The sequence below is a fragment of the Phasianus colchicus genome, chromosome 6, assembly GCF_987193195.1.
Source record: "Phasianus colchicus chromosome 6, bPhaCol1.hap1.1, whole genome shotgun sequence".
Lineage (NCBI taxonomy): Eukaryota > Metazoa > Chordata > Aves > Galliformes > Phasianidae > Phasianus > Phasianus colchicus.
The window spans coordinates 45,145,307-45,167,016 of NC_143441.1; the positions used below are offsets into that span (position 1 = coordinate 45,145,307).

Genomic DNA, 21,710 nt, shown 5'->3' on the forward strand with positions numbered 1-21,710 from the left:
AAAAATGGTGAGATGTAGGAAAGAACTGATGAAAAAGGATTAACAGGGTAACAGATAAAATAATTTCCAAATGTAGTAAGTCAAAATAATAGAAGGAAAGGAAACAGGATTAGGGAAAAGAAAAGAAAAGAAAAAGGAAAGGAAAAAGGAAAGAAAAGAGAAGAGAGGACAAGAAAAGAAGAGAAAAGAAAAAAAAAAGAAAGGGAAGGGGAGGAAAGGGAAGGGGAGGGGAGGGGAGGGGAAGGGAAGGGAAGGGAAGGGAAGGGAAGGGAAGGGAAGGGAAGGGAAGGGAAGGGAAGGGAAGGGAAGGGAAGGGAAGGGAAGGGAAGGGAGAAAGCAAAATGTTATAATAATGAAAAATATACCAGGATGAAATATTAAACTTACAGGTGTGATTCCATTTCCTCTCACAAAACCTGAACAAGGGATTTTTGGGATATCAAACCTGTCTTGGAATTGTGACATAATAATCCTAAGGCAGAAAGTGAGTTTGGAGCATAGACATAGTCCATCATATCTGAGGACCTTTTTACAATGTTTTTACTTCAGATGATCCTTGTCCTGCAGCACAGGACAGGTCATTCTGATCAATATCTGGAGTTCTTGGGCATCACCGAGATGTGCCACTTACTGCTTCTGTAATCTGCAATCTGTAGGCAGATGTACTACAAAATGTGCCAAATATCTGCAATCACATTTAGAAAAGAGAGAGTGAATGCAGCCTTTTGTGTAACACTTACACCTGGGAGCAGCCTGTGACGTGAGCAAGTAAAAAAAGGTAATAAAAGGTTCCTAAAGGACAGAACTCACAGCGTCAATGACAAGACTTGGAGCTTCAAGCTTTTCTTAAATTCATATTTTAAGACTTCAGTTAATTGTAACTGTGCTTAATGCCACTGTCAGCCTGTGAGCAAGCCAACTATGCACAAGGTGTTTCTTTGAGACTGATAGAGTAAGTCATGTGTTTGTGCATGCAGAATGTAACATTCTCTGTGATTTTTCTATCAGAATCAAGGTATTTCATGCTTCTTTCCTTCCAAGTCTTATCAGTATGAGATAGGCTCAAAAAGACACCTATAAATGTTATTTCTGAGCTATTATATTTTATAGATTTATGTTAAGATTTATAATACTAAGATTGATAATTATAAGCATTTGAGTTCTAGTTGTATGGGTCGGCATGGGGAGGACAGGTGGACAATATTGAAGAAAATCACATCTCATAATTGGGCTAATGAGGAGACAGAGGTGAGTCATCAACAGCATTACTCCCAGCTGACTTCTTTTAATGTTGTATGTTGAACCATCCCATCTCTCACATTGCACTCACAGGAGCTGAAGATGATGAGAGGGGTTTTCCAAAAATGGCAGAAGAGGGAAAGATGCTTCATACGCTGCAATTACAAGTTGGAATTCTTTAAGGGAAACATATCTGCAAAAGTGCAGAGCAATAATATCACTGGATGCCATAAAGTTGTTAGAAAGAGCAGGTGTGTGAGTTGGAGCCTCTGTATCACAGCATTTCATGGCTTTGGAATTTATGGGCCTAAATTAGAGGCTCTCCAAATTATGCACTGTTTTGGAGGGCAGTATCCATAATATTTCTCCTGGTGAAGAGATGCTGTATCAAACACATGGCCCGATGCCCATTTTTTGGTCAGATGATGCAAAGAGATTAGTCTGCTGTGACTGCAGAACCAATGGGAGGGAGACTGTAAGTCTGTATTTCTCACTCCAAGAAGGGGACATCTGTTAGCAAGTCTTTGTGAAAGAAATATTGACAGATGTAAACACACACACAAGTTCTCAGAAATGTAAGTGTAGCAAGTGGAAGTCTGTTTCAAAATATTTACAGCATAATTTAAATAAGCTGAAAAGCAGGTAAGAGAAACACAATATAAACAAAGGAAGGATCTGAGCAGAAAGGCTTTTGTCATAAAAATACAACAAGGATGATTTAGAGACGTGATTACCATCAATAAAAGACAGGAAAACAGAATTACACAACGACCTAAAACACAATCAGGGTTTGAAAGGTGCCCAGGCAATTTAACAGCTTAGGAAAAAAAAAAAAAAAAAACCCTGACCAAAGAAAAAGGTTTTTGCAAGGCGTTGGCACATTCCAGTAACAGACACGGAAAAGAAGAAAGGACAAACATTGGAAAAAAAATCACTCGTCATCCAATCTCACAGACCTGAGTGGGATGGATTTTTGAGAGTGATACGGGGTTTCAATTACGGGAAGTTTTGTCCCGCTCGTTTCTCTTTTAGTGTTTCCAATACAATCAGCACAAGTTCTTGCAAGGACCCTGAGCCTTAAGCCAAGTACTGTTACCTGCTCAGCGGTTTAATATTCTCCGGGCTGGGATTTCTGCCAGGAGAACATATGAGTGAAGTGAGGATGAGAATATTTGTTATTCATCCATGCAGAAAGTATTTCCATGAGAACTTAGCAAACTGAAAGCAAAATTGAAAGAAAAGGAGATAAATAGGACAGATGAACTAGTCAAGAGGATTCTATGAATGCTTAAGTTGGGTACAGCTAGTTTTGTTTTGTTTTGTTTTTTTTCCCAAGTTTTTTTTCCCTTCATTTCGTCAAGGTATACGAGATCTGGAGAGACCAGGAAGAATTGTGTTTTGTGTTGTTTTTTTTTTATTTTTTGGTCTTTTTTAACAAGCACTCCTTAAAGATGGATTCATCTTTGCTTGTCCCCTGCTGATTTTAGCTAGAAAAATTGGGAAGCACCATCCAGGAACTGCTGTAGTTATTGTCCCTCACGTTCAGCTGGTGCCTACCACTTTTAAGCTTCATAAGCTCTCCTCCCAGACTATCTTTCTACTGTGCTCATGGGAGGCTGATACTGGTACACCCTGGAGTTTCAGCAGCTATGCACAACTGCAGTGTGTGGAGGTGGGGATGCATCTTCTTAGTGTTTTGAAGTCTCAAGAATCAACCTCGTGATGTTTGAATATGGAATTAAGGTATTCTCAGAGAAGGATGGCTTTAGCTCCAGATATGTATATGTCAGCCTTGGTTTCCTCAGCTGGGAGATTAACAGCAGCAAGACAAAATACATGTGTTCACTCAGGCTTTTTTAATAGATCTGGAGTGGGGAGCAAGGCTGTTTTCCTATCTGCTCTGCTTTGTCCTGCTGTCTCGCTCTGGTTAATTGGTTAACTCTTGTTTCTTTGAAAGTACTTTGACTCACCATATGAACGTTGTAAGTGTAATAGAATCAGGCTGTTTAAGAGTGTATCTGGAAATGGTGATAAACAGTCGATACTCCGCTCTGCAGTTCATTACATCTGTGGGTTGTAGTGAGTTCCCATCCATTTCTGGATGAGCTGAGAAGTGCTGGTTATTCGTTGCTTTCCTGAGACATTTACATTGTTTATTAAATGGAAGGCATATACAGTGTACAACTGAAAGTACCACAGTATAACTATCCCAGAAAGGACTGCTCTTCTGGCATCAGCTACAGGTGCCCTTTCAGCACAGACTGAAGTTGGAAAGTAGGGGGAATCTGTGATCAGAAGAGTTTTGCTGTGGCCAGGACCTCCATCAAAGTGACATTTGACAGTAACTTGTAAGAAAAATGAGAGATGGAGACCAGGCCCATTCACTGAATGGGAACCCTGTGTAACTGGTGGGAGGTGGGAGGGAAGGATGCACTGAAGGGCGATGAGACTGTTTTGGATCATGGATGATTTTGGACAAGGTGAGATATACTTGGATCTGCCCTCAGCACTAAAAGCTTAGGGATGCTGTGCCAGTGAAACCAGAAATAATAGTTGTTAAAGGAGGTAGAAGTGTCAAAAAGACATGGACAAGGCATTTTGGTGGTGTATGTCTCTTCAGTCCTGCTTCCAGTTTTCCAGTCCTAGCTTTAATCCTTTGGAAATCAGATACTGGTGCAACAGATGTTGTTCTTTTCCCCTAATGTTTTCAGATTAAATAAATAAATAAATAAACAAACAAATAAATAAAGTTTATATAGAGAAAAAAATAAATGGGAACAGGATGAATGGTGAGGTATTATAGAAGGGACAGCATTCCCTTATATACCCTTCTGTACCCAGGGACTACCGATCCACAGGGCTGCAGGGCTCACCATGCTGCAAGAATCAGCATGGATGAGCATGAGGAGGGCCCTCCCTGGGCAGTGCCTCTTTATAGAGGGTATAAAAGTCATGTGAGACTGCAAGGACAACATTTGGAATGTGCATCCGAACCTCGCTGCAAGTTGTAGGGTGTTGTGTTGTGAGCATTCTTGGGTCCCTTTAAACCTCTCAGGCTTTGTGTCTGTATTAACAAACAATTCATTCACATTTTGCTATTTAGAGGAAAAGTGGAGAATAGACTTGGTTATTTGATATTAATTATTTAACAGGTATAAAAGCGTATTCAAGTCCCTAATCTCCCTTCTGAGCAGGCAGGCATGCTCATGTTCAAATAGTTGCATAACTTGCCCATCTCTAGTTGACAAACCCTCCTAACTTTGTTTTCAGATCTCATGCAACCCCACCCCCAGCCAAGCTGTGTGCAGAGTTGGTCCGTATTGCAGCTTGCTGTTAGCCTCATTCTCCTGTCACTATTCTTCCTGCAGTTGGTTGCCTGTGTTTTGTAGGTGTATAAAGGACCACCTGTTCAGGAAAGGGCTGCCCAACATCTGTGCAGCTCAGAGCACCTTGGGTGGATGTTGGTAAAACAAATGGATGAAAAAATTCACAATGAAAATTTGTACTAACTTGAGATGTAAGAGATTTGCTGGATCTTGCTTTGCCTCTCTCCATAGAATCATAGAATGGATTGGGTTGGTAGGGACCTTAAAGGCAATCAAGCTCCAAACCCGTGTTGTGGGCAGGGCTGCCACCCACTGGACCACACACTAGACCAGGCAGCCAAGGGTCCCGTCCAGTCTGACCTTGAACACCTCCAGAGGTGGGGCATCCACAACCTCTCTTGGCAACCTGTTCCAGTCCCTCACTGCCCTCTGAGTAAAGAATTTCCTGCTAACATCTAACCTAAATCTCCTTTCTTTTAGTTTAAAACTATTCGCTGTTTTTCTATCATTATCAGATCATGTAGAAAGTTATTCCCCCTTCCTGCTTATAAGCTCCCTTCAAATTCTGGAAGGCCAAAATGAGCTCTCCCCTCAGCCTTCTCCTCTCCAAGCAAAACAAGCCCAATTCTCTCAACTTGTCTCCATAGGAGAGATGCTCCAGCCCCATGACCATCTTTGTGATCCTCTTCAGAACCCACTCCAACAGCTCCACATCCTTCTTGTGCTGTGGGTCCCAGACCTGGACACAGTAATCCTGATGGAGCCTCACAAGGGCAGAGTAGAGAGGAACAATCCCCTCCCTCTCCCTGCTGCCGTCCTTTTGATGCAGCCCAGGATACAACCCTTTTGGGTTGCAAACGCACACTACTGGCTTGTGTCCAGCTTTTCATCCATCAGGACACCCATATATCTAGATATGTATCTATGTATGTGTAGGTTTGTGTTTGCTTGTGTATCTGAACAGTTGGTGTATGGTATCAGGAGTATGTTGGTCCTGCACACAGTGAAATGAGGGCAGTGCTGGTAATAAGAAGTGTTTCTAACTGGCCAATCCTTCTCTTGACTGTTCACATCTTTTGTTGAAAGAAAACTGACCAAATCAGTAGAGTCACAGAGGATTCAAATAAAAATAAAGCCAGGGCTGAGCCTGATACCGGGAATTTTGCTGAATTAGGCATAAATTAGATGTTATCTCTCAGCCAGTTAAGATGATACTGAAAGCAGATACTTCAAACTGTTTACAGTGTGTGAGAGTTTCTCATCTACTTTCATATAATTTAGAATCCATCCCAGGGCCAGGGCTGTGGTTTCAAGGCATGGATGGAACAGATACCGGATTTCTATGGGTGCTGGGGAAGTCAAGGAAATAAAGCAGTCTTCCAGCTCTGTGCATTATCGTCACAAACAATAGCCTGCTGGCACAAAACAAGTTTTAATTGATTGTTGCTATTGATTTTACAGGAAGCAAAGCAGAAGAAATACAACTTGATTTTTGTAAGCCGAGGTGACCTGAAAAACACAAAGGAGAAAAAGAGAATAGAAAACCCTCCCACATTTTGCCCACTTCTGTGAGCTTACAGCTGAGCGCTCCATAAAAGCCTTTTCCATTGATTTTCTATGTATTTTGACCATATTGATTTTCTCATAATATAATCTCCATCTGAAAATTTTATGTAGATTGTCCATTTTGCACTGTCACTGTGCAGATCAGAGTCCCTTCTTGTTTCTTCCTCCTCTCCTTTCCGACCTCTCTCAGTCCACATGGGTAGAAGCTGCACCTGGAAATTTTTCTTCTACCTTTCTGCCTATCTTCCCTTTCTGGAGCATTTTCTGTTCAGGCAGAACCTAGGCTATGGGATTTGCTTCTGCTCCTGATGCTCTACCAGAGCCTGGCAGGGAGCAGAGGAGGTAATCATAGGCTGCCAGATGTACTGAGATAGATAATTAGCCCAGGTGGGTAGGCTTGTGCTCACCGAGGGGCCTCTGGCTGAAGCTGCTCAGGAAGGGAGGAGATGGTCAACTTTGTGGGATGCTGCTTAGATTTATTCTTTCCCCAAGCTCCCCTTGGGCGTGGATTAGGAGACTGAGTGGGTGAAGTTGGAGGATTGTAGTGGTGGTGAGTAACAAGGCTTTAACAAGTGCTGAACTGAAAGGGAAGAATTTTCTCACCCTGCAGTCTTATGTGTTCATTTTATGGATTTTGGAGGAGGTAGAATGTGGAGGTGTTGGTGGGAGCAGGAGTGCTTGATGCTTTTACAAAAGGAGCCAGTGATTCCTTGAATGTTAGGTAGACTCTACATGTCCAGGTGGAGTTAAGTCATGAGGACAATGTAATTCCACAAAGCGTTGAAATGATTAAGAGTTTGTATATTTTACCATGATTTTAACATGATTACATTTAACCTTCCTGATGTTATTATCGTTACCATTAATAGTATTATCAGCATCCCCAATATCTGTCCTCAGGGACTGTGTAAAGTGCTTTCCAAATGCAGAACAAAAGATGGTCAGAGCCACAAAGATCTGAACATTAGAGTGTGAGTGGCTCTCTTTCCTCTCTCCCTTCTCACATGTGATTGTTATTTACTTGGATTGTTTATGCAGCAGCAGCAATCTATGGTCTTGTTTAAAATTTGCATTCTGTTTTTATTCCTTTCCTTAAACTTGCAAGATTTTCTTTTTGGCAGCAACAGTTAAAAACTTCCATCATCTTCCAAAAACAATAGTTGAAATAATGTGACTAAGAGCTGGGTTTGTAAGGAAAATATTACATTTTTACAGGCACTATTTTGAACTCGTTAGTTATTTTCACATTGGTGGTTTTAAGGCACTGCAGAATGATAAACCATCATCTGTATCCTGAAATGGAATCTCCTGAGGTGCTGCTTTACTCTGACAGAGCCACAGCAGCTTTTCTTTTGTCCATAGCTGCTTGGCAACAGCATTCTTCCCAGAATGATATACAAGAAAAAAAAGATTTCTTTTCACTCTTGTAGCACCCACCCGACTTTCCCACCAAGTGATCTGCTGTTAACGTGCAGGAAATCCCAATGAATGCACATCATCTGGTGAAAGAATGACAGCAGACACCACAGCTATCCTTAGCAAGCATCCACCTGCTCCCGTGGTGTCTTTTTAAAGCAAGTTCAGTTTACCTCTTCTCCTCTTAGTTTTCCTTTGCTTAATTGCAAGTGATGATTCCAAAGAAGCCTTCACCTGTTCGAGTGTGCTTTCATCTTTCTAGACAAAGCAGGCTTGGGCTTGGTGCTTGATCTGTGGCATAGTTAGAGCCTTTGGTATTAAAGGCGTTGGGATCACCCTGAGGCTTTTAAGGTTTTAGGGTTAAATTGATGAGCGTGTATAAAATGTAAGCTTTGTTGTTTGGCAGAGATTTTCAGCATTTGTTATTCCTTTTTTTCGTTAAGACACCATGGGACTATATTGCATTCCTCAACTGCTTCTTGCCTCTTACACAGCACTATCAAACGGAGTCCTCTTTGACTTGCATAAAACATATTTGTTACCTTGCTTTAATGCTCTATAGCTACCTCACTTAGCTGAGCTGTTTGGGATGCCTCCTGATCTGGATATTTGTTTCTATACCCATTCAATTTGTGCTGTGCCTACTGGATAATTAGCACTTGGTGAATTGTAGACCTCTCCAGCGCATCATTTTTCTGATCACTGGACTTGCACTTGGACTCCTAGTGTGTCTACTCAGATAAAGCTACCAAAACTTAGGATTTCAGAGCTGTTCCAAGAAGTAAAAAACCCAGCCAGTTTCTGCCAAGAGGAAGGCAGTGCTCTCACCTCAACTACTGGTGGAAAGCTCTACAGAGTGCAGCCCCTTGGTGCTAGGAAATGAAGTTATTGACTTTTGAAAAAAGGATGCATCTGGGTTTCTGGTGAAGATCCCTACACCCTGTCTGCATCAAATGCTTCCTATACCCCAACAAGTACATGTGGCAGGACTGGTCCCATGGAGAAATTTGTGCTCCTGTGGGAGAAGGGACAAATAGTGGCTTTGGTGAAAAGTACCTGAGCACAATTTGCAAAATGAGATTAAAAGCTGAGTAAAATGGTGCTTTTCTGCTTATTTTTCTCCTAGTTGCATTCAGGATTGACCTATTTTCTTAGATGAGGTCTGAGCAATTCCCAAAGTTTTTGGATGCCTTGCATAGTATAACAAAGGTGACATAACCAGTCAAAACTTTCTACTGTACCATGTATACATGTAGTTCCTTTATACCAAGTTCTGGAAACACTTTTGAAAAATATGATTGGACAAACAAGTTACTGCTGCTTAATGTATTCCTGTTCTTCATCCACAGCGAATTTGAAATAATCTGGGGAATAAACTACTTTGTATGTTTGCTTTCGTGGTGGTCGTAGAAAAGAATATGTGTTATTTAATACTTCTAATACAAAATTTCTATGGTTAAAAGCATGAGCTTGTGTAGTTACCATGTCTCAGCTCATTGGGTATTAAACTGTAAAACTCCAGTAAGGAGTTCCAGCAGTATGGACAGAACTGTGAATGGGCTCCACATACACACTGTAAAAGGAGAACATTTGTGGTTTTTTTTCAACATGGAGAAAAAAGGATATCAGTGAAGATCAGTGCAAGACAGGATAATGTGTTAGCACTGCTGGCGGTGATGCTGGTCTTGCTTTGCCATTTGCCTCTTGTGTCCTGATCACACATGCTCCTCAGCATGATCACAAGGCAGAGCTCTTCTCTGTGCAAACTTCAGAACTGTTTCTTACACGCTGCATGAACTTCAGACCTAGATAGTAAAGACAGACTTGGCTTTACTTCACTTTTCATCTTACTCATTGGCACGTGTTCATATTATGCTACTGCCTTCTGAAACAGTCTTCTCTTATAGCCTATAGCTTTATAGGCCCCGATTCATCTCTTAACTTCTGCTTTGCCAGGTGAAAGCCTTTGTCGTCCTCTTTTTTTTTTTTGTGTGTGTGTGTGTAAGTCAGATTTCTGATCCCTCTAATTATTTTTATAGGTGTGCTCTGAACATATTCCAGCTGTCTGAATGTGGAGTGCAGAACATTAAGCATTTCAGCAGTGCTCTGTCTCAATGCTATGTTCAAAAACGTGCTTTCCCATAATGTTTTCAAGCTCTCTATAGCACACAAAAAAAGAAGGTCAAGAGATTATCTTTCCAAATTTTTTTTTTTTTTTAATTTATATTTTCTAAGATATAGCTCTTCATCCTTCATCTATGCATGGGCAGTTAGGTGGAAGTGTCAGTGTCTGAATTTAACTGATTAACTTCAGCAATCAGAAGCTTAGAACTGATGGGCTCTGCTGGCTTTATTAACTGCATCAATCACATCTCCTCTGAGAACCGAGACACAAAATTTATTTGTGGAGGTGTACCACTCAGGGGCATAGTTTAGTGGGCATAGTGGTGATTGGTCAATGCTTGGACTTTATGATATCAAGTATGGATATCAAACATTACTTATCAAAACCTGGAGCAGAGCCTTTTTTCAGGTGGCTTGCAAAGGAATGCTTGGCAAAACTGTTGAATATACATATAAACATATATATAAAATGAGTAAATTCTTTATGATATAAAAAATAATTACAAACTTCATCCAGTTAATACCACTGGCTGTGAATCTGTGCCATGCCTATAGCAACCTGAAAAGTCCCAGGTTTTTCTGACCCTCCTTGACCAAATGTTCTGGGGTCAAATTCTCCTCTCCCAAACTTATACTCTTCAACTGACTTCAAAAGAGGCTAAATGAGTCGCTCAGCAGGGCAGAGTACAGGCTTGTTATTTCTGCAACGCATTCTAGAAGTCATTAATACCCTTTTTCTTATCTAACTTTTCTAATAGTCAACTAAATTTTAAGTGTTTCATGCAGTTGGCTCATTATTTTTTTTGTTATATTTTGCATTTAAAACTTGGAAAGGGTACTCTTCCCTGCCCTTCTGTTTATATTTACGTTTTCAGATAGTACATATACAGCCTAATCATATCACTTTGAAAGTGATATAGAAAGTTGTGCTCTCTTACTCAATCAGATTTAATCAGTTTGGATGGGTTCCAAGTGCTAAGCATTAATCTCACTTAAACCAAACTCCTGATAGTTCATCTAGCCTGAGTATTCATGTCAGAGACATAAAACAATCTCCTTTAATGCCCACAGTACTTTTTAAATTGAGCTTTCACCGTCTGTTAATAAAACCTGCTTTGTACTGCTGGTTGTGTTCTGTGGAATGTGTCAGGGGTGAGTTTCTCTTTCCCTCCAATTCTTAAAGGACTTATTTTTTTTCAATAGTATATGAAAATTATGCAATATAGTAATAAGGAATTAGTCACACCTTGGCAGAATCTCCATTACCTTGGCTCACATCAAAGGGAAAGAGATAAGTGTGGTCCTTACAAGCTTATAGCATTCCTTTTCCTTGGAGTCCCACTCTGCGATGACAACTAAATTGGACACTGATAGTTACTTATTTTTCAACATGTGAGTGTAAAGCACCTTGACCTCGCAGTTGACTCCTTTAGAGTACCTTTCATCATGGGTCCAAGGCCACAGCATGGGAAAGAGCTCTCTGCTGAATTTCACAGTCTCTGTGTTATGGGGAGAGAGCTCCTTGGGCACAGAGCTGCCCAAATGAGGTTCCCTTCTTGATGACCTCTGTATTTTAGCATCACGTGGTGCTGATTTTGAGAACAGTATTATAGTGTTTCCCTGTCAAACTGTTACAGAGATCACACTCAAAATAGATGGAGCTGTGTTTCTCTGTTTTTCAGTGACCTTGCCAGCTGCTGCTGCTGTCAGGAGCGAGTGAGGTGTGTTTGATCCTGGCTTTGCAGGTGAGATGCCCACCTCAGATGGGTGTTAGAAGTCACGGCTAAGCTTGTTTTCTATGATTCTGCAAGAAGTAAACAAAAAATTGTTCTTGTTGATTTGAGGAAAAAAAGATGGATTTGAAGGGTGGATTGAGTTTTGTGCTTAATGATTGAGACACTTTACTGTAAATGTAGTTGAGCTAAAGTACAGGCGTGCAGATGTGTGCTTACTGTCCACTGGAAAGAGACTCTGGGCACCAGGATGTTTTGGAAAAGTTTTGCAAATAGGGCGATAATTGACTGATCATCATCTTACCCCGAGCCACCAAGTATTTTAGAACTGTCTTATGGATTTTGGTGGCTGTAAGACTCATCAGGTGTCAACTACTGAATCACTCTGGTGCTAAACCCACTGTTTCCAGCAACCTGCTGCCATGTGTAGTGAAGGAGTCCTGTAGAAAGACAGGAGCACTACTAGGCTTTGTCTCTTTGATAGGATGAGAGGTAATGACTTTAAGAGGAGATTTGGGCTGGATATTAGGAAAAGATTCTTCTCAGAAAGAGTGCTAATGCATTGAAATAGGCTGCAGAGGGGGGTGGTGGAATCTCTAACCCTGCAAGTGTTCAAGAAATGTGGAGATGTGGGACTGAGGGACATGGTTTAGTGATATGGTGAGGATGGGTTGATGGTTAGACTTGTTGATCTTAGAGGTCTTTTCTAACCTTAATGTTTCTATGATTTTATGATAATACAGTATTTAATTTATTGTCTGCTTTATTAATAAGGTTGCAAAAACTTCTGGAAAGCAGTGAGACCTACAGATTCACAGGTTATGCAAATATCTGCTTTTCCATTTATACACTGGGACATCCATCCCTGACTTCAAGGCAGATTTCGGTGGAAACGAAGACAAAATTAATTTGTCCTTGAAAATTGGGTATATCCAAGTGCACTTGCACCCCAACCTTCCGTCACTCCAATCTTGATCTATTTTCACAGGTCTGTGAAACCCACCGATGGGAAAGCTGATGGTGCTTGGAGCTGATTTGTCTTTGGGCTGGCTCCTGAGACGAGCCACATGTTTAACCAGGTTCAAAAGCTGTGATTATGCCAGCTACCATCTTCTTTGAGATCTTCTGGTGGACAAGGAGGTAAAGGAAGGGCCAGTTCTGCCCTCCTCATGCTGACTGAAAGCACAGGAGAATATAACAAAGGCTGGAAAGCTGTTTTACTGAAGTAACTATGGAAGAATTTCACTGGGATGGTGGTTATGATGGTTAAGATGGTGATTGTATGAGTTTCAGAAAGTAGCTTGAGCAAAGATTTCATTTGGCAGATACGTTAAATAGCAAAATACACCCTGGAATTCAATTTGTATTTGATTGCACAATAGCTAATTTCTTCAGCTACTTTTTCAGCTTCCTCTTAACACTTATGTTTTTGCTTGTAAGTTTTTTGTTTGGATATAATGAGGCTTTGTGTCTTCTTCTGCCTTATCTTATGTGGGTGGTAGAAAAATCACTCTACTGCTCCAATATTTGTGGTTGCACGGGGCAGGTGGTTTCACGCAAAGCTGAGCAAAATGTCTGCAGTAAATAAAAAATAAAGAAAGGGAAGCTTCTTTCCTTTCTTTACACATCTGGAACCTCTGCAAAAACCCAGAAGAAACTTCAGAGATGGAGAGGCCCTTTGCCAGTCCCTGCAGTTTTCAGTGACCTGGAGCTGAGTTAGGTTTTTACTGTGCAGTGCTGACCAGAATGTTCCAAATCCCTGCACTGCCTAGGGGTACCACTTCTTTTCTCTCCTGTTGGACTCCAGGCATTGCTTTCTCCCACCCCTCCTAAGATTTGTTCATGGAACAGGTTAGGACTAGCACTAACACAAAATGTGGTGAGCATCTACATGAGCTGATTGTACTCCCAGAAGAGTCGGATTGGTGATTCTATGATTCTTTATTTAGGTCAACACATTTTCTTCTGGCCTAGTGTGCACAGTGCCTGGGATTTGACAAATCTGGGATCAGTTCTATTGATACTCAGGTCTGGAGTCTCAGGTCTATATTGAGTCTCAGGTCTGGAGAGGGGTGACTATTTCCATCTAAACTCTTCTATACAGACTCATATATGCACTAAAGCATTAAATACTTGCTAAAATGATTACATCCTTGCTTGTATGGATTTATATATTAACATTAATATCTTCCCCCCCCCCCCCCCCAGTAATATAGTTGATGTGCCCAGAATTCTACTGTTTAAATGATTTTTTAAAACCTGGTAGCTGATATTTCTCATACACAAATGTGAGAGTAGGACTGTGCAGCAGTAAACTGTACTGTTACATTTGGATGGTACCACATTGAGCTGACAGTGAGGTGAGATTTTTGCTGCTGGACTTCAGAAGGTCAAGATCCATGCGGGAACATTTCCCCACGGTGGCAGCTGCAAATGTCAGGGAGAATTGCATTTCTAGCAGCTTCCCACGACAGATTTTCCTTGTCAGAACCATTTATTTCTTGTGTACTGTTGGAAAAACATCATAAAAGAAATCTGAGTATCAGTTGGAGGTCATTTTGGGCATGAAGACAGAAGCATATGAGCAATGGGAGTACAAGGGAAAATTTCAGTCTGGTTTTATTTGGTCTGTGAATAAAAAGAACACCCAAAGGAGGCACTGATCAAACACATTCTCATTTAAAAGTAGGAGACAGGAAATATGAAATGCCTGCATTTGTGATAATGCCATGTTCCTAAAGATGACTACTAATAATGTAAATATTTGTCCACGAGTATACCAAATTTAATTTCCTGCGAACCATACAACCTGAGTATATAATGACATGGTGCATATATTCCACAGCATAGCGCACATAAATACGTGCCCATTTGAAAAATTGCTTTAAGATAGAAGTACTGTATTTATTATCTATTTTTGTCGTGTTCATGAACCACGGACACTTGACTGGAGACTTCTATTATCGTTGCAGATGCTTTTATAGAGAAACGCAGCAATCATCTCCAACAAATGTGGGTGAAAACTTGAAATCGCAGAAGAGACTGAACATAGTTATAAATGAGAGCTGCAGTGGGATGTTTCTTGATCAGCGAGTCTCCACTCCATGAACTTTCTGCTTCCCTTCAACAGAGATTGGCAGCATCAGCAACCAGACACAATTCACAATGGAAAGATTTCAGGTAGCACTGGGGGTGGCTTTTTTTTTTTTTTTTTTTTCCCCATCTTAGCTGATGTATTCTCTGCTGACCTGTCAGAGAACCTCAGGAGTGCAGATGTGTGCTTATCTGAGCAATAACACAGCCAGCTGCCTTCAAAGGGAAGGGTGGGTCAGCACCTATCTCAGCAAGAAGAAGAGGGTGGGGAAAAGGCACACTGACAAATATGGCCTATTTTTTAATGATTGCCACTCATTTCCTGTTAGAAAGGACAAAAGGGCTGAATGTGACTCTCTGCGTATTTTACTGGGGAATTAAACTGTTGATGGATGAAGGTAGCAACTGCCAGCACTGCTAATGCAACCTCCTCTTTCACCAGTAGTTTCCCCCTGTAGTGGTTGTGTACTCATAGCGTGGCCTCTGGGACAACTTTTTCTGTCTGAATCATCACAAATTTTCTTTGGGGCACGGCAGAGGAGAAAAGGGAGTTGGTGACTCATGCCTGCAAGCTCTCGAGTTCCTTTGGAGTGGGAACTTTCCATGCCACTCCAGAAGACCTGGCAGTGATTTTGTGACAGCTTGTCCAAATTTTTGACACACTGCTTAGGTCCTTGTTCAGCTTCCAGAGGCAGACCATCATAGTCTGGTGGACCTCTGTATCCCAGGGAGGAAACTAATTTCCCTTAGAAGCCCATCAGCTGCAACATCCATACAGCTGCTAAAACTTGCCTTGGTAATTCATCACCATGATTGATAAAATTCTGGGTGCTGCCTGGATGTTGAAAAGAACATAATGTGTAGTAAAGTCCTATGTTTCCAAAGAGTCATTTTGCAATTGAACTGCACAAATTTCATTAATGGAACAGAGCATCATCTTCAGTGTAACAAAATGTTGTATTTCAGTATCTCACTGATCTCACATTTTTGTGTAGAATCGTAGTATCACAGAATCATTAAGGTTGGAAAAAAACATGAAGATCATCTAGTCCAACCATCAACCCCTCACCACTGTGCCCACTTGACCACATCCCTGTTTTCATTCATGTATGCATTGCGATTTGTGCTTAAAAAAATTAAAGCCTATCTCAGGGTTGGCTCCAAGTTTGCTGTGAAACATGGTCATAGGAGTAACATAAGAAACAAAAGTGGTACAGAATGGCACATTTTGATTAAAATGCTATCATGTATAGTTAAGGTTTAAAAACAAATCTCACAGCTTCTGAGGTGTGTCGTCTGCCTTGTACCTAGCTTTGTTATTGTCATAAAAAGTAGCTCCTAGGACACAAAAGAAAACAAAAAATACTGGCAGATAACAAGCTGCAAAAGCAACAATGATTTTTCGAAGGCAAAAATAACAGATGAGCTATTCATTTTAAAATTTCTTCGGATTTCTTGCTAAAGGTATGTTATATATGGTGACAGTGGCATTTTGGTGCCTTCCCACCATGCCTGCTCAAGCCTCCCATTCCTTGTAGCTATGTGATCCACTGGAAATTCATGTGGGCTTGGTTTTCTTGTCATGATGTGCTGTTACTTTCCCATATAAACAATCAATTTGAAAAGCTTTGGCTCCAAACAGGTGCCCCTAAACCCCAATTTTCCCTTTTCTTGCTCAGATATCACCATCTACACAAGGCTGAGGGCAGCAGAAGAGCAGCTCTATTGCCTCTAACTGTCTTCTCCTACCCTGTAAAATACGAACAGGGCAGGCTGTCTGCACGGGGATGCCGGGAGCACCAAACAGCAATTGGGAGCATGTCCCAACAAGCTGCAGCTTGCACACAGGTTGCTAAGTGACTTAAATCCATTGCACAGAACAGAACCGTATTGCCACAAAACATCAGGACCTGACTTAGTTTTTAGTAACTCATTAAAATGACTCTACGATTCTTTTGATGTTCCGTACTAGTCTGGTTACATTCCTTTCTGTTTTATAGCACGGTAATAACAACATTCTTGTAAACAGTCATATAAACTCTAACCTTCATATTGCTCTCTTCAGATCATCTGAAAGCGTTTTCACATTGAGATTTGGCTTTCTTGCCCCCATAAAGCATATCCCACCCTAATAACCCAGGCCATCAAGAGAGCAGGAGGAGAGAATAGTGATGCAAATGTTGATTAGTGGGTCACTTGTTTAGGACAATCATACCATCCTGTAGTGGCAGAAATGTTTTGCAAACATCACCTTTACAAATGCATTGTTTAGAGCTTCTGGGGCTCCCATTCCCTTCAGAAGAATCTCTCCTGTAGACACAGACTCCAGCTGTTTGGTAATTAGCAACTTATATTCTCTTCATTGGTAACAACACATCGCCATCCTTTACTTGGGCTGATCTACAGGGGAAACATGTGCCAGGTGCTTGAGCTATCTGTTATGTTGTTGGTAGTGAAGAATTACAGAAGCAGAGTTGGCCTAAGAGGCAAAAAAAAAAAAAAAAAAAAGTCACACTGGTTCAGCAGTGCTGTTCTTGCTCTGGGTAAAAGCAAGACAACTGGCTTTGGCTGCAGCAATGTGTGCTGGAGGTGCGGCAGGAGGACAGGCAGCAGTTTCCTGATGTCTCTGGTCAAAGGCTTGGCACTTAAGCATTTGCTCAAACAAAAGGGCCAAGGATAAGGGACTGCACCCTTCGCAAACAACACGGCACATGGACATGCACTCACATGCAAAGAATTTACATCGGCTGAGCAGATTTCCAAGCAGTCAGTAAATATGACTTATGCCTTCTCTTCCTCCATCAATAGTTTAAACAATCTAGGAGCAAAACCAGACACAATGATCTTCTTGACTCTAAAAGATGGGAAAGGTTTCACACGTTTTAACGTTTCATCAGCTTGCTTATTTTCTTTCCTTTATTCTTTCCATTTTTTATTTTGTTTTTCTTTTTCCAAGACAACTCTGTGTTTTGCTTTGGACTGTCCAGTTGGAGTACAGAAGGAAAGTAATGGGCTGGGAGCCTTTCACATAGCATGAAAAGGAAGCCATAAATACTCAACAGAGCAAACTGCCAACAACCTCTAAATAAGCAGGGTTACACAGCGTATCTATTGAATGCTGGTACATTTATAGTAGCTGCAAACTGTTGGATAATTATTTGCAAGTAGAAAGAAGGAAAAAAAAAAAGCTAGATTTGACAGATAATACTTTTTTTTCACAGCACTACCCTTTGTTTACAGACCTTCTCTCTTTTTAGCTCCCCCCAGAGCAAATCTCTGCGTTTTCAAAGGGCCACGCCATTGTTCAACTGAAACGTTATTATTTCTTTGCTGGAGTTTGATTAAATTTCTTGGCACTGAGACAGAGGTTGATAATAACACAAACACAGTGATCAAGGTGGCAGATGTGTCGTTACTCTCTTAATGGCAAATAGCATTCTTCAGATTATGGATATGCTGTTTTAAAGCAATGCAGTGGCTAACGTTATGGCCAGCATTATATTGTTTAAATAGAAATGGGATTGAGAATTTAGTGAGGAACATTTAAATAATTGCCTTCCTTAGAAAATATAGCCCGGCTCTTGGTTTGTGGATTATTTGTGTGTCGAGATTGCGTAGATTAGGGTTTGAGAAATGAGCTGAGGCTGAACCAACCTGTGAGCAGCAGAGGCTGATGGTGCCTGTGCAGTCGCCTTGCAGTGACTTGCTCATGTGTCAGAGCCCTGGGACAAAAGGTCTATTTTTAATGTATGCTAGCTCAAACATTTTAATTAAAACTCATAAAGCCGGGCAGCATGAAGTATTTTCTAATGGAGAAATGGCCAAATTAGGTGAAAGTGTCACGGGAAATGTGACAACAGCCTTGTCCTCAAAAAGGACGTGGTGGTGACAAGGCAACTCCTTTGCACCGCCTCAGGAAACTGAAGTAGCTGTGGTAGGAGTAAGGATCAGAAACCAGGGATTTTAAACGTATTAGCTCAAACACTCCAGCTAATAAGTTTTAAAATAAATCTTTTCTAGACTACACAAGCCCTGAGGGAAGAGCAAAGAGATTAAGGTAAAAATAGAAAACATGAAGTGTCTAATAATGCACCACACCTGTTTAGTGAAATTTCCCTATCTCTGGTCTGGTCTACACCCCGTTTTTGTATCAGTACGCCTGGCTTGGCCAGGAAAATGTTTTCCTAAGGGACTGGGAAGATGAGCAGGTTACCACCAGGGAGCCACGTGACAGCAGCTCGTGTCCTGCGGGCAGCCACCGAGGTGTCTGCACAAAGTGTTTGCCTCTCGTTTATCCCAGTGCTGGAGGAGTTTTGGTTGTGTTGATAGAAATAAGGACTTTTTAAGAAGATCTAAAAAATGATTTAATAATTTAATTATTTAATTGCATGGAGACAAGTGCTTTTCATTTACTACAATGGATCCCAATCTTGTTGGCCTCCAGGCTTTATTGTACTGTAAATATTATTACTCACAATAAAAACCAACCTAATGTTTTTCCCCAAAACTCTAAGCTTTGGTCTTCAGCTGCTGCTTCTGGTTGAAACTAGAGGAGGAAGTAGATAAAAAAACACCAAAAAACTCTCCTTTGGGATTTCTGATGTTATTGCACAGGCCTCAACATCCAGGGGAGTACAGCTCAGCACCCCAAGCTACAGGTCCTCTCCCAGCAGGCCTTTTCACTTACCACGAGAGCTGTCACAGCACGTAGTGATGACTGACTTCACCACGGCTGTGCTTTACATTGCAGTGGGACACCCCATGTGTAGAGTATATTGATTTCAGCTGCAACTCTTACTGTCTTTTTTTCTTTTCTTGTTTGTCTGTTCATTTCTTGTAGATAGATATCCTGGATTCAATGAGGTCAGCAGCAGCATTTTTGACACTGCTGTCTCCTCCTTAGAGTTTACCCCACACAGTCTTGGTATAAATAGATATATAAATTTTGCTTGGGGTTAAGAGGCATTGATGAATATATACTAGGTAGCTTACAGAATATAGGAAAGTTGCCACAGAAAGTCTTTTTTTTTTCCCCCTTACACCTTCTTTTACTCTTGTTTGGATTTTTTCTCCTTACAAAACAACTGGACAATTCTACTGATGTAAAGCGTGTATGATACTTTATTCCATCATGTTGATTTTTAAAATGTTATTGCAATATACTTCAATTCCTCATCTTAGCCATATGTCTAATCAAGAAGGAGACATGGGTGCCATCACCAGACTATTAGACTTGTCCTGAATTTTCTTGTATGATGTCATTGTAGTAATAAGGCTTATTCTTTCATAAATTCTCATCAGAGCTCTGTTGAAAGGAAAATATTGTATTTTCCACTACACCTTTGCTGTGTTGAACGTTTGTGTAGTACAATCAGAAAGCAAATGAGATAAGGCAAAAGAGAAGAGTAATAATCAGGAAGTCTGTATAAATGACTTCTCCCGTTTTCATAGTATATGGTCATCTGATGATTGTTAACTATGGGTTGGAAGCTTGGGCTTGGTTTCATCAGTAGCTGAGCTGATGACTGACCAAAAAGAGGGGTGATTTCCCACCACACTCGTCACTTGCTCCTTTTCAACCCAGGTCATCCTATGATTCTACAATTCCTTCATTCCCTTCTGCCTTTTTCCCTCCCTCCTTTCCTTTCCCAGCTGCAAAGTCCCACTGCTTTGACATCAGCTTTGGTATGGTTGAATGCTGCCATAATCCAGCTCCTGAGGCCATGCAATGGCAGGGACAAGGGAAGGTCATGGCAATGTGTTACGCTGGAAAAGCTAACGTATCTTCTTGCACTCTAAGTGTCTTGCCCTAGGCCACATGGGAACCTGTGGCAGAATAGAAAGCTGCCCCACTCTCCATTAAGAGCAGTAAGATTGCTGTATCCCCAAAATCTCAGGATCTGGCTTCCAATGCTCCAGCCAGCATTAGTGCTTCACAGGAAGGTGGTGGTTCTCCACACGTGTAGGCTAACCTGTAACAGCATCTCATCCTACTTTCCACAAACCAGTGAACGTTTTTACCTTGAAAGTATGGGATTCTTAATCCTTTTCCAGTTTGTGGGTAAAAACAGGCAGCCTCCATAATGCTGGCCCCAGAGCTGTCTGAAATTTTAATGAATTTTACGACGTTCTTGGATTTCAGACAGACATCCTTTTGCAGTGAGCTCCACAGGCTCAGTATGAGAAGAAGCCTTTCCTTCTTACCAGTTTTCTCTTTGACATATTTCAATCCCTCTGAGTACTCCCTATTCCTTATGGCCCGTAGCAGCAAGAACAAATTTTCCAGCTCATGTATTAACACTGAACTGTGAGATCCCTCATGCTGAGTGGCTGCTGGACAGCATTATAAATCAAGAATCCTGAATCCGATCCTCACTTTCCCACTGATTCCCTCTGTAACCCAGATTATCTGTTTGCCTCTGCGCAGCTATTTGCAAAAGGAGATAATGATACTTGTCTAAGTGACAAGGGTATTGCAGGATGATTTATCTTGCCGAAGAGAGCGAAGCGCCTCACGCAACTGCTACTTCGTGCAAACCAAACGCTTATTTTGCAGCTTGGGCTTCCCTTCCTGTTCTCAGCGTGTGCAGCAGATGGCACTGCGGCGCAGGTTCAGGACGCCGCTACCTCCATCAGTGCAGTAGGTGCTACCTGTAACCATTCTTTTCCATTCTCACCAAAAGAAAATAAATAAATCTGGAAAAAATATAAAATAGTGTTCTATCTTAAATAATTTTCTTTCTTTTCTTTCCATTTTTTTCCTTTTTTTTTTTTTTTCTTTTTTCCTCAGACTTAGTGCATCTCCCCTCAAAGCAGAGAAAGTCTTCAAAACCCGGTAAGAGACCAGCAGACACCATTTCTGACCGTGGAGTTTGAGAACTGCTATTCTATAAGTTGCAGTTTGGCTTGCTTTTCTCCTGACCATAAATACGTAGCATGCATAGAATCATAGAATCCATTGAGTTGGAAGGGAGCCTTAACGATCATCTAGTCCAACTCCCAGCATAATATATTAGTCCCATAATAAAAAAAATAGATCTTATATAGTTCATTCAAGACAACCAAAGTACACTTTTGAAGAAGCATTACTAAGATTTAGAATTATTTACATATCATCTCCGGAGAAGAATAGGAACTGTTAAACAGTTTGCTTAAATCCGAGTAACCCACAGCACAGGAGAGAAAATAACTCCACTTCTTTTAGCTTCAATCT

At 41.0% G+C, this 21,710-nt stretch overlaps 1 long non-coding RNA gene across 2 annotated transcripts; it reads left to right on the forward strand.

The window, feature by feature from the left end:
• Positions 1-6,557: 6,557 nt before the first annotated feature.
• On the forward strand, positions 6,558-21,332 carry LOC149917582 (uncharacterized). Of its 2 annotated transcripts, XR_016467553.1 has the most exons (4): positions 6,558-6,681; positions 12,393-12,544; positions 14,377-14,584; positions 21,288-21,332. It is a non-coding gene; the product is annotated as an uncharacterized LOC149917582 (long non-coding RNA). The 2 variants fall into 2 exon arrangements; XR_016467552.1 differs by lacking the exon at positions 21,288-21,332 and having other exon boundaries at positions 14,377-14,615.
• Positions 21,333-21,710: the final 378 nt, after the last annotated feature.